Below are 13,221 nucleotides of genomic sequence, written 5' to 3'. Positions count from 1 at the left end.
CCATACTATTAACCCATGCTGCTGTCCTAAAAGCTGCTCAACTAAACACACAGACACAACCAGGAGAGCTACTGTACATGTTCATATCATTTTCATTTGATGTTTCCATGGCTGGTGCAAAAAAGGCCTTCTAAGCCTTCTATTTAGCAAAAGATATTTGAAGTGTGAAACAAAGTGAAGAGAGAAACAATATAGTCAAGCTTTGTGTTTGTACGTCAAAAACCTACAAACTTTACACTTTCAGTAAGTGTAAAGAGCACCCGTGCGGGTGACCTGAGCCGGATTTATTTTTAAATGAGGTGATTGCCCTAATTACCTAATGATGTGATGTCACCAGTGATGATGTCATCCTTCCTGGCTGAGGCTGGCTGAACGTTTCCGACGTAAAGCCTTTACGTTGAAAACAGGGCACATGGTTGCTTTGATCAAACAGAGATTTCTTGTTGCCAAGAAACATTTCCATCGATGTTTCCTTCTTGGCACCGCCGAAAGTGGAAAAAAGTGGAGACAGGTCATGTTTGTCTTGGTCTTTGTTCCCATAAGGCAGTGGTTCTCAAACTTTTTCACGTCAAGGACCCCTAAACTGAGACAAATTAGACCACGGACCCCCATTTGATAAGATTTTGTCCCATGGCTCCCTCATCTGATATGATTTTTTTTTTAGATGTTTTATTACAGGAAGTGTATGAAACCCATGGCCAGAATAGTCATACATTCTGTCATTTCTGTTACTTACGGATATAATTATAGCGAAAATAAATGATTCCCCTTTTTGCTGGGGACCCCCTCAAGGACCCCGCTTTGTGAACCACTGCCATAAGGATCTAGTTGCTGCAAAAGAAATCTGAATGTGACTGATGATGATGAACTCCCTAAAGACCGACTCAAACATCAGGAAGAATGTTTTGTTGAGTTTTGCATTTTATCACACCAAGATGTCAGAAAATGAATCTGTTTGAATGAATTAATTAATTAATGAATTAATGAAGAAGAAGATCAAAACAAGGGCTGCTCCTATTAATAATATAGCATTTAAAACAATTCAGAAGCAGAAGATGTTTTGCAAATGTACCACCAGCGAGTGTTATAATCACATTTTTATGGTCATGTTTTGCATAATGTCATATTTGATCTATTTCAAAATTTTCAACATTACAGAGGAGGCATTTTTCAGCATCTAGCTCCCTCACATGGGCAAAAAAGGAAGTCTGTTTCTGGACATGTAGTATAAAGAGCCAAAGTCACTTCCCTTCCGGTGGGGCCCTGTACGAACCAGCATTGGAAAAAATATGAGTGGTGGTGAAACTGAACGGCGAGACTTTTGATCCCGTTTGAATTGTGCCATGAACTACACATACCCGCTATGATGTTTGTCAATTTAAGAAGATAACTTTGCAAGTCAAGAAAGTCGCAGTTTGTCGTAAAACTGTTGCAGTATAAATTAGAAATTAGAAAGACTACACACAACCAGTCGCGTAGTATGTGACATCATAACTTTGTCTCCCGCCAAGCCATGTTGGTGTTGGTGTGATGTACTGTAGATTGTAGAGATGTAGTTGATTGAACGGTTTCATACAAAACTAAACGTTACGTTTCAGTTTCATGACAAACTGCGACTTTCTTGACTTGCAAAGTTATCTTTTAAATTGACAAACATCACATGTGTACTTCAGGGCACAATTCAAACGGGATCAAAGAAATATTGTCTTTCGCCGTTCACCGCCACTCTTTTTTTCTGGCGCTGGTTCGTGTGCTGAAGCAGGAAGTGGGCGTAACTTTGGCTCTCTATGCTACAGCAGTAAATCCAGATGATAATCTTCATGTTGACAAGCCAAGCAGAAGATAATTGATATACAGTAGGCTACCATTTCAATTTGAGAGATTTGACATCTTAATTAGCCTGTAATTACAAATTAAATAAATAACCAGAATTAGTGCTGATGCAAGGTGACACAGGAGCAGCAGTGTGAATAAAATGTCGACATTGTTCTGAACCAAAATACGTTGCATATCACATTTCTAGATAACGTTATACACGTCATCATAGCCATGTTGAAGTATGTCATTGTCACGTCTCCGTCTTACAAGCTAGAGAGCGCATGTTCGACTCCGTGTTTATGCTTTTGGTTTTAACCCAACAAAAAACCACATAACCTTCACCAAGTTGCTTTAGTTGCCTAAACCATAACCGCTTAAGTCGCTTTGTTACCTAAACAAACCAAGTCGTTTTACTTGCATAACCAAATTTGCTTACAAAGTTGGTTTATTTGCGTTTGACATTGGGAAAGGCAGCAAGGTTTTCAAATTAACCGCTGTTTTGTATCAGATTTATGTTGAGATTGTAGGTGTAAAATGCCACGTTTTAGAAACGTATTTCGCCGACGTTTTGTTTAAAATTTACATTTATATTGACAATGTTGTATTCTGGTGACTGGGTTGTTCCTGTGTGTTCCTCTGACGAAGAAGCATCTGGAGAAGAAGGATGGTAAACATAAGAGAGAGTAAAGCCCTGGTTCATAACGAGCTAGTCTCACGTGGTCAGACCCAACGTCTTACGTCAGCATGCTTCCAGCGACGGTAGATACTGTATCTATCTACGGCTGGCTATACTGCGAGACTGCTAACGAACGGTTGGTCTCTCTCTTTCAGCTCATGTTGGCTGTGAGTCCCAAGCAGCAGGCCGTCTGACAACAGAGCTTTAGCTGGATCCAGTGCTCTTCCTGGAAACATCTGAGGCCAAGTGAGCAGGATGATGAAAATCACATGAGAGGCTGATCTCTTCTCAATGCCGTGCCCTTCTGCTGACTGACAAAAACACTTCTGAAGCCAAGTCCACATTACTGCCACCCCCCCCCCCCCTTCCTTGCCTGACAGCATTGCTTGATTGTCACGACTCTTTGACCTTTGAAAACTGTTCAAACACACATTGTATGATTTCAAAAAAGGGCCGGTCTTCTCTCCAGCAGCAGTATGCAGTGGTTCTTCTCTCCAGCAGCAGGATGCAGTGGTTCTTCTCTCCAGCAGCAGGATGCAGTGGTTCTCAATGTTGGGTCCGGGGACCACCAGGGGTCCTTCAGGGAGTTCCGTGAGGTCCCCAGCAAATTTATGCTTTGTTTAACTTTGCCATTATTTGATTTACAAGACCATTTAGAACGTATAATGACATAGACTACTGTAGTGTTTCTCTAGTATCTCTCCAGTACAGACAGTCATGGAATTCTGGACAAAATCAGACCTAAGAATAAAAACATCCTCAGATTTGGTTTGAGGGATACAATCTCATCAGAGTAGTGTAGCGGTAGATTTCCCTGCCTACCAACACGAGGGTCGCAGGTTCGCATCCTCGTGTTACCTCCGGCTTGGTCGGGCGTCCGTACAGACACGATTGGCTGGTGTCTGCGGGTGGGAAGCCGGATTGGGGGTATGTGTCCTGGACGCTACACTAACGCCTCCTCTGGTCGGTCGGGGCGCCCGGTCGGGGTGATAGGGAACTGGTGGGAATAGCGTAATCCTCCCACGTGCTACGGTACATCCTGCTGGTGAAGCTCCCCCTGTCAGGTGAAAAGAGGCGGCTAGCAACTGTGCATGTGTCCGAGGAAGCATGGCGCTATGGGCCGTCCCTTTAAAACTGGGCAATGGGAATGTGATGGTTCAAAGGTCATCAGCTCCGATGGTGTCGTCACCAGTGCTCGGATTTTCTCTGCCAAACTCGGAGGAGCCTCAGCAGCCCCGGCCTCAAAAATCCAAGATGGCTGCTCTGCGCATCAACAGTAGTTAAAATCGTAGTAAATAGGCTACTGTTTATTAGCATGTCTGTCTTTTTTGTGTCTCATTAAATCAGCTGTACACACAGCACTGTCTAACTTCTGTGTTGACATGTTGCTGCATATGTGCAAAATAGCCTACCATGAAATGCATTGATATCAACTGTTGATTGACTGTTTAAATGGAACGTCGACAACTTGGGTGTGACGTCATTCAACTGTCACATTCACGTTTCCCAGTTTTAAAGGAACGGACCACTAGTCTCGGCTCTCCCTAGATCGGCAAAGGGTGGATCAGCGACTGGGGCAGCATGGAGAAAGATTGGCCAAGTACAATTGGGCAGAAAATGGGAAAATCAGAAAAAATAAAATAGGGTACACATGATCGCATCTTGCAGCTTTAAAGGTATAGTTCACCACAAAATCAAAAATACATATTTTCTCTCTTAGTGCTACTTATCCATCTATTCTAGATCATTTTGGTGTGAGGTAGATCGTTTTGGTGTGAACGCTTCCTTCTGTGTGGTGGTGAGACCAGGCAGAAGGAAGCGTTCATTAGCTGTAACGTTAGCTTAGCTGTAATGTTAGCACGCTTCCTCCTGTGCAATTTGGCAGGTGTATTTCGTTTGAAAATGTATTTTTTGCGTGCTTTGAGTGCCACAAACCAAGCGCCATCCAGTTCCATTGTAGGCTATTCGAAAGAAGGCAGACATCTCTACGGGCGATATCTCCAAAACTCGGCAACTCATCCCAAAACGATCTAGATGGATAAATAGCACTACAGGTGAGAGGAAAAATATGTATCTTTGAATTTAGGATCAACTGTTCCTTTAAACACCAGCTCACAGAAATAAGCGCTCACTGCCTGTTCAACGGTTTCTTTCCTGGTGGGAAATGTTACGCACTGTGTGACTAGCTGAGCCGCGATGAAACTCTGCAGTTAGTGCTAGGGGACAAACAGGGCTAACAAACAGTTCTAGGACTCTGTTGCCCCCTATAGGCTACAGCAAGAATGCAGCCATCTTTACACGCTGCTGGCAAGGGATAACAGCCTGCAAGCTCGGCTGTGCTTTCAAAAGAAATAAATGGGTGTTTTCTTGGAGAATGCTGTGTACAGAAACATCTTTGGAAAATAATGGAATTTTAGTGAATAGTGTATACCTCATTATGTTATGTAAGTATTCATATCGTGCCATTTGGTCTTGTCTTATGATTATCTCATTTTGATCCTAGACATGGGATGCTCCACTTTGCCCGACAGTGGAAATATTGCTTTTGGAAATGTGGTTCAGGCTGGATTGAGAGCATCGTTTTGAAAGTAGGGCCCGGCAATATTGACAAAATCACAATATTTTAGACCGAATACCTCGAGTCGATATCGATAATGTGAGGATATTTTGGGGGTGAGTAGTATTCGTGCTTTCATGAGATATTTACACGTTTGAAAAATTTGAGAGACTCAGAAATGATCATTAGTAATCAATAATGTGTAATCAATAAGTAATATGGATATGATGAGCAAGTAAGACAACCATTGTTCATTTTACTCAGCCAGAAGAGGCTGATAATAAGTAGAGTTTCCATATATATCTAGTCGATCACAATATATCCATATTATATAATATATCGCCCAGCCCTATTTGAAACGGTCAGTGAAGCTACTGAAACTCGAAACAATGACATCAGTTTCAAATGTATTTGAAGAATGGATGATTTGCATATGACTTGTGTTACTCAACACTGGTGTAAACAAAACCCTGAGTATGAATTTGGCTGTGACACTGTGTGATTATGGTGTTTCTCCAAAGAGCTCACGAAGCACATGTGCACCAATGACCGTGTAATCTGAACTGCCTGATATCTTCTATAACAAATAAACTTGGATCAACAGTGATGAAAGGCCAGCAGTTTTTGATATCATTGATTTAACGGAGGAGAGGAAGCAGCCTGTGTATGTTCCCAATTGATGTTCAGAGCACCACATTTTACATTGTTATGCATGCTATTTCCTTTATACTGTATATTGTAAGAGTGGCTATAGCCTACTTAACTTCTTTTGGCAGTAAGTCAAAGTAAGGCCCTCTATAAATCATAATATCTGTGTCGTTTCACCTTTGATTGAAAAACGCTTCCACCCGATGAAAGAAAACATGTGATATTGACTGATGCCCTGTTCGGTCATGTAGCCTATCATGATGTAGGCCTACAGTACTTAGCTAATCTAGCTCTATTTTGGACCAAACAGCAGCTTGAGTTGAGCGCAGCCGCTAGACAGAGCCATGATCCGTTTGGAAACCAATAATAAGGAAAACAAACACGCACATTTACATAAAAACATCCATCTTTTCTTTTATTTGGTACTTTTATCTGTTAGAAGCATTTTCAATAAAAAGTGAAACGACACAGATAATGGTTTATAGCGGGACTTTCCAAGCCTGCCCATTCACTTCAATAGAACTGTCCCCAATGAAAATTCAAACAGGTTTAGTTGCAGGTAACATGACAGTAAGAAAGGCGGATATAGTGAGCAAAGATGGATGATTTAATATTCCATAGCTCTGACCTAACCAAATCTAACTGACATCACTATTGTGAATCCAAAACAAAGAACACTTCAGACATGAGTGTTTTAGTAAAGTGTATGCTATCACTCAATACAAAAAAGTAAAGGCTTTGATAGAACCCAAAGCCTATGGCTGCTTAGTCTACAAATAAAACACAATGACAAAAGCCATAGTAATCTAGACTCAGGTGTGCATAAATGCAAAAACTACAGGTTAACTTCCATTGTTAAATACAAAAAGGGTGTGAAATTATTATCGCTTATCAGACAGGAGGAGCAGATATTTGTCGGTTTAACCGACAAATTATCGGCTGAAAAAATAGCCCCCAAAGTCTATAAATCCCCCCTATCATCTGAACAACATAAGGGGGGAACGCACACCCCCCCCCCCCCCCCATGCCAATTTAACTTTATCTGAATGGGTTTGATTTAGACAAAAATCTGAAGAAAACTGAAAAGAACTTTGAACGTCACAGAGAGCCCTCCACATTAACGATGACGCTGCCTGCTACATCTACAGTATTTCAATAATGAGAGACTAATAGAAAGGAGTCATGACCGATGGTGGTGGTCAGGGGAGGCGGTGGGGCGAAAACAACTGCTTCAGCGATGATCAGCAACTGTGAATGACATGGCACATACACAGCACATAGCAAACAGAGTAAAACATGGACCCTGATATACTACGCTGATTAGGTGATTGGGATCAGCTGGAGAGGAATACCTTGGGCTGATTGGTTATTGCCACATGTGTGGTAAACTGTGAATGGGTGAGGAGACAGCATCAGAGAAAGGGGGCGAGCCTAACAATGAATGGGTTATACATCCTCAAAGAAAGGGGGCGTGCACTGTGATATGACGAACTGGGCATTGGCTGTTAAGTAGTCTACATTATTAAAAATAGTCCGAGACATCATATAGAATCATTTCAGGGCTGTCTGTCTGCCCTTCGTGGATCTCGAGAACCGTTTGTCAGATCGACTTCAAAATTGGGGAATGCGCTGGACCTGATGGAGTGCAGTGGGGGGGGGGGGGGGGGGGGGGGGGTGCATGGGGGGAACGGGCACTGTACTAGTAAAATATAATAAGGAGAGAATCCATTGTGAAATGTGAAGTTTATGGCGCATCGTCTCCAGGGTGTCCACCCTAAAAATCGGCTTGTGCAGTGCATGAGATTTCTAGTTTCTGTAATAGGGAACATTTCAAACAGGGCTATCGTTTTCATTTTGACTCAAACTTTGACCACAAATTGCAATTTCTTTGGGATAATTTTTTTAATTGCGTTTTTTGTGTGTGATATATAAACACACAGGACAACACGACAAAGAAGAAAATCCACAGTACATACTCATATAAATAAACACTCAAATCCCCCCTCCACCAGATACTGTATAAATGAAATGCTTACTCTCCTGTGTGGATTATCATGTGTGACTTCAAAGTATATTTACGACCAAAACCTTTCCCACAGACTGAGCAAATAAATGGTTTATCTCCTGTGTGGACTATCATGTGTCTATTCAAGTCTCCGTTTTTACCAAAACCTTTACTACAGACTGAGCAAATAAATTGTTTCTCTCCTGTGTGGACTACCATATGTCTATTCAAGTCTGCCTTTTGACCAAAACTTTTACCACAGACTGAGCAATTAAATTTTTTCTCTCCCGTGTGGACTATCATGTGTCTATTCAAGTCTCCCTTTAGACCAAAACCTCTACCACAGACTGAACAATTAAATTGTTTTTCTCCTGTGTGGACTACCATGTGTGACTTTAGGTTTACTTTATGACCAAAACCTTTACCACAGACTGAGCAATTAAATTGTTTCTCACCAGTGTGGACTATCATGTGTTTTTTCAAGTGTCCTTTACGACCAAAACCTTTACCACAGATGGAGCAATTAAATTGTTTTTCTCCTGTGTGGACTATCATGTGTGACTTTAAGTTTTCTTTACGACCAAAACCTTTACCACAGACTGAGCAATTAAATTGTTTTTCTCCTGTGTGGATTATCATGTGTGACTTTAAGACTACTTTCTGACCAAAACCTTTACCACAGACTGAGCAATTAAATTGTTTTTCTACTGTGTGGACTATCATGTGTGACTTTAAGTTTACTTTCTGTCCAAAACATTTACCACAGACTGAGCAAAGAAATTGTTTTTCCCCTGTGTGGACTATCATGTGTCTATCCAAGACTCTTTTCTGACCAAAACCTTTACCACATACTGAGCAAGTAAATTGATCTCCCTCCTGACTGGCCCAGAGTTCCTCCTGTTCCTCTTTAATGTGTGGGGGCTCTGGGTCCTCCTGAAGCTGCTCTCCCTCCTGACTGGCCCAGAGTTCCTCCTGTTCCTCTTTAATGTGTGGGGGCTCTGGGTCCTCCTGAAGCTGCTCTCCCTCCTGACTGGTCCAGATTTCCTCCTGCCCCTCTTTAATGTGTGGGGACTCTGGGTCCTCCTGAAGCTGCTCTCCCTCCTGACTGATCCAGATTTCCTCCTGTCCCTCTTTAATGTGTGGGGACTCTGGGTCCTCCTGAAGCTGCTCTCCCTCCTGACTGGTCCAGATTTCCTCCTGTCCCTCTTTAATGTGTGGGGGCTCTGGGTCCTCCTGAAGCTGCTCTCCCTCCTGACTGGTCCAGATTTCCTCCTGTCCCTCTTGTGGCTCTGGGTCCTCCTGGTCCAGACTGGAGCTCCACTCCTGCTGCCTAGCGGGAACCTTTTCTTTAATGACCAACAGCTGCTGGAGGTCTGGAGGCAAGGCTTCTCTGTGTAACCGCACAGCGTCCAGCAGTTTTCCTTGTCGGTCGATCTCCTCTTGTGAACGAGCAGCTTCCTCGTCGTACTCTGTTATTGTTCTTTCAAACAGCCCAAATATATCTTCAACAGCCGCAGTTAGGCGCTGCTTCACCACCGCTCTCAGCTTCTGAGCTTTAGACATTTTCATTTTCACACACGAACGCTGTATTCCAACAGCGCTCAGAATTTACGAACGGTCCAGTTTGTGCCGGAGTGCGATCTGGGAGCTCGGAGTGCTATTTACGAACGCAAAGTTTACCCTTCAAAGCTCCAATAGCTTCACAGCTAACGTTAGCTTCACTTTCACAGCTAACGTTAGCTTCACAGCTAAACCACACATCTGAGTCCATAAAAGAGGGGCTTTTTCTTCCTCTCAGAGTTAAACAGAGCCCCGGTTCCAGTTAATATATTCGTGATAGTATACACGAGTCTTCTATGTGAATTAAACTTCTGAAAGGATATATTATAACCGGGAAATAATATGATACTGTTTCTTCTCCTTCTCCAAAGGCCTTCCGTTTCTTCTTCTTCTTCTGTTTGGTTTTACGGCGGTTGGCATCCAAAATGTTGCATTACCGCCTCCTTCTGGACTAATACCAAAGATACATCCACTGTTCCCCTATTCCATTACAGTCTTTTTAACAGTCCAGTTCCTCTCAAAAAACTGACCACTATTTTCTTCCCCTCCACTACTCCCACACATCCCATTATAGCCTTCACACTGGCCTCTATTTGTCCCAGTCTCTGCAGTCCAGTCATCATGATCACCCTCTCCAAATAACTTTTATGGAAAGAACTGACAGCTCCATATTGCCCCATTGCAACATCAGCGCCCAGCAGCCTCCGCCATTTTTTATTTTTGGAAGCGTGACAGCGCCAAAAGAACCTCGCACAGGCTCGCAGTGGTCAGCTGCGGTAGCGCGGGCCCCTATAATCAGCCTCTCTAAACAGTAACTCAACGGGAGAACACTCTAAATTTCGTGGATTCACATCTTTTCTGGGCGTACTGCAAATCTTGATTGAAGTGGTGTAGTGCAGGGATGTAAAACAACAACCATATTGTGGAAACTAAGCAAAATTTTTCGTTTTCTTTGTTTAGTTTTTTCAAGATAAATAGCTAATGCGGCTGTCGTCCACTCCGTCAGAAGTGCATTGCCGTGGTTTTAACCTCGGGTCCTTTGCATTTACTATTTATCTTGAAAAAACTAAACAAAGAAAACGAAAAATTTTGCTTAGTTTCCACAATATGGTTGTTGTTTTACATCCCTGCACTACACCACTTCAATCAAGATTTACAGTACGCCCAGAAAAGATGTGAATCCACGAAATTTAGAGTGTTCTCCCGTTGAGTTACTGTTTAGAGAGGCTGATTATAGGGGCCCGCGCTACCGCAGCTGACCACTGCGAGGCGCATTCTGTTTCCAAAAATGGCCGGAGTGTCCTCTCTTTCCTTCCATGCTCTTTGCCCTCTCTGCCTTCCGTTTCTTCTTCTTCTAGTGTTTTATGGCGGTTGGCAAAGTTATTTGTGCATTACCGCCACCTACTGTATTGTAACAGCTTCACACTTTAAAATACTAAAATAAGGCCAATATGTTTCTTCACCTTCTTCTTCCTTTAGTTTCCGGCAGACGGTTAGTGCATTGCTACGTTATTGCACATTTTACCCCGCTAGCCGGGGGGCGCGCCCGACGTCAATGCATTTCCCATCAAACAATCGTGCCGCTCGCTGTCACGTCTGGATAAAAAGCAACCCTTACCTGAGCCAAACACGTGAAGTGAAGACGCTGTCCGATGCATCCTCTTCTTTTAAATAGGCTACATATAGGTGCCTCTTCCAAATTGCTGCATAAAATCCACTTTTCTGTCTTTTAAAAACCGAAAATGTAGGTGCAATACCATTCCGGAAGTGTGGGGGGCATTAGTGAGTAAACAGTGAGTCGTTGTTCCGGGTTGCTCCAGATGAATGATTTTCGGTTTTTCAAAGACAGAAAAGTGGATGTTATGCATGTTATACTACTCAGTCATATGTTGTATTCTAATGTATTCTATTCTTCTGAATATAGCCTACATGTATTATATTCAGTTACTTCCCAACCCTGGTTATGGAAATATTCATACCGTGTCTTTGGTCTTGTGCTATAATTATCTAATTTTGATCCTAGACATGGGATGCTCCATTTTGTCCGACAGTGGAAATATTGCTTTTGGAAATGTGGTTCAGGCTGGATTGAGAGCATCGTTTTGAAAGTAGGGCCCGGTAATATTGACAAAATAACAATATTTTAGGCCAGTGGTCTTCAACAGGGGGTCCGCCAATTTTTGTCAGTTTGCAAACATAAAAATATACAGGCTAAAATACGGAGTTGGTGCGTTGGAGTGGCTAAATAACCACACCGAGAGCCGCACGAAGCTGGCGCCACATTGGAAGGGCCCCTATCGGGTCTAGCAGGTGTTGGTTTTGGGGGGTGAGGCTGCACTGACATACCGCATTGTCAACCCCCTGCACTCACTGGAATGAGCCCAGGTCGTTCATCATGATAGACTGAAGCCGTACACACTGTCGCTGCCTGCGCAGGCTGTCCCTGCCACCCCTCCATCCGGCATGTCCTCTCCTGCTGTGGGGGGCTTCGCCAGTCCCTTGACTCCCCCGGGATGGGGCTCCGCCTCAGGCTGGGGGGTCGGATAACGGATTGGATGGGGACTCACTGGGACATACGCCCACGCAGTCCCGCAGGGGGTCGGTGGTGCGACCTCCTTCACACCTTCAGGACTTTGTGATGTTTTGAGTTTGGATGGTGTTGTGGATGCAAGCAATTTGTAGGCTACCGTTGTTGTGTTAAGCCGGTGTTTGGGATTTCTCCTGTTCTGGATATGTGTTTAATGTGACAGGATGGATAAAGGAGGTTTATTTTCTCAGGTATTGTTTTTTATGTGCTATGGAGGTAGCAGTGAGTGCCTTATTTGTTCCCCCCGGGTTATTGGCTGAATCCATTGTGGTAACTGGTTGAATTTCTTCTCTCTCTCTTCTTGCCAGTTATACATTTCTTGCCAGTTACATATTTTTCAAACATTCCCTTCACTTTCCATCATAAACATCAACACACCAGTGCGAGCCCCCGCGCCCCTCCCCTCCCCTCCATGCTCCCGACTGCTCGGCTCCCAGCCCCCCCTCCCGCCGCCTCCCAACCGCTCTGCTTTCTTCGGTGGCGCAAGGCACTCTGGGTATTCTGGTGGCATGGTTAGATCTAGTAGCTCCGTGATCAGAGAGAGATCAGCTGACCCATCCCACTGGAGTTGGCAGTTGCCCTGGGTTGAGTACGCTCGTAATACGCTCTCCAACGCCTGCTTGGGTATGTCACCATTTGAGTGTTGCTTTGGTTATTATCAGCCCCCCTTGTTTCATTGCCGGGAGGGGGAGGTTGCGGTGCCTTCTGTGCAGGCACATCCGGTCTTCTACACCCCTGGTCAGAAGGTGTGGCTCTCGTCTCGGGACATTCCTTTGAAGGTTGAGTCCAGGAAGCTTGCACCTCGTTGCATTGGCCCTTTTGTTATTGAGCAGGTGGTCCGTCTGAAGCTGCCTGCTTCTCTCCGTCGTGTCCATCCTACCTTTCACGTGTCCCAAGTCAAGCCGGTTCGTTTTAGTCCATTGTGACCCCCCAGCGGTGGCTTCCCCACCGCCTCGGTTGATCGATGACCACCCTGCCTACACGGTCCGGCGGCTGCTGGACATGCGCCACAGGGGTTGTGGTTTTCAATATCTGGTGGATTGGAGGGGTGCGGTCCCGAGGAACACTGTTACTTTACTTCATTTGCAGACGCCTTTATCCAAAGCGACGTACAACAAGTAATTTACAGTAAAAACAACAACAACAATACAAAGTCAGATGCCAATGGAGGTGATGAAAGAGGGGAGTGACGTGGGAAGATTTGGGTAGATTGAACACTAGGCGAGCTGCAGCATTCTGAATGAGCTGGAGTGGTTGAATAGCAGAGGCAGGTAAGCCAGCTAGAAGGGCATTGCAGTAGTCCAGCCTGGATATGACCAGTGACTGAATCAGGAGTTGTGTTGCTTCTATTGTCAGGAACTGACGGATTT

Source organism: Poromitra crassiceps, assembly GCF_964638095.1.
Source record: "Poromitra crassiceps genome assembly, chromosome: 9".
Taxonomy (NCBI): Eukaryota; Metazoa; Chordata; class Actinopteri; order Beryciformes; family Melamphaidae; genus Poromitra; species Poromitra crassiceps.
This window is presented reverse-complemented; position numbering follows the sequence as displayed.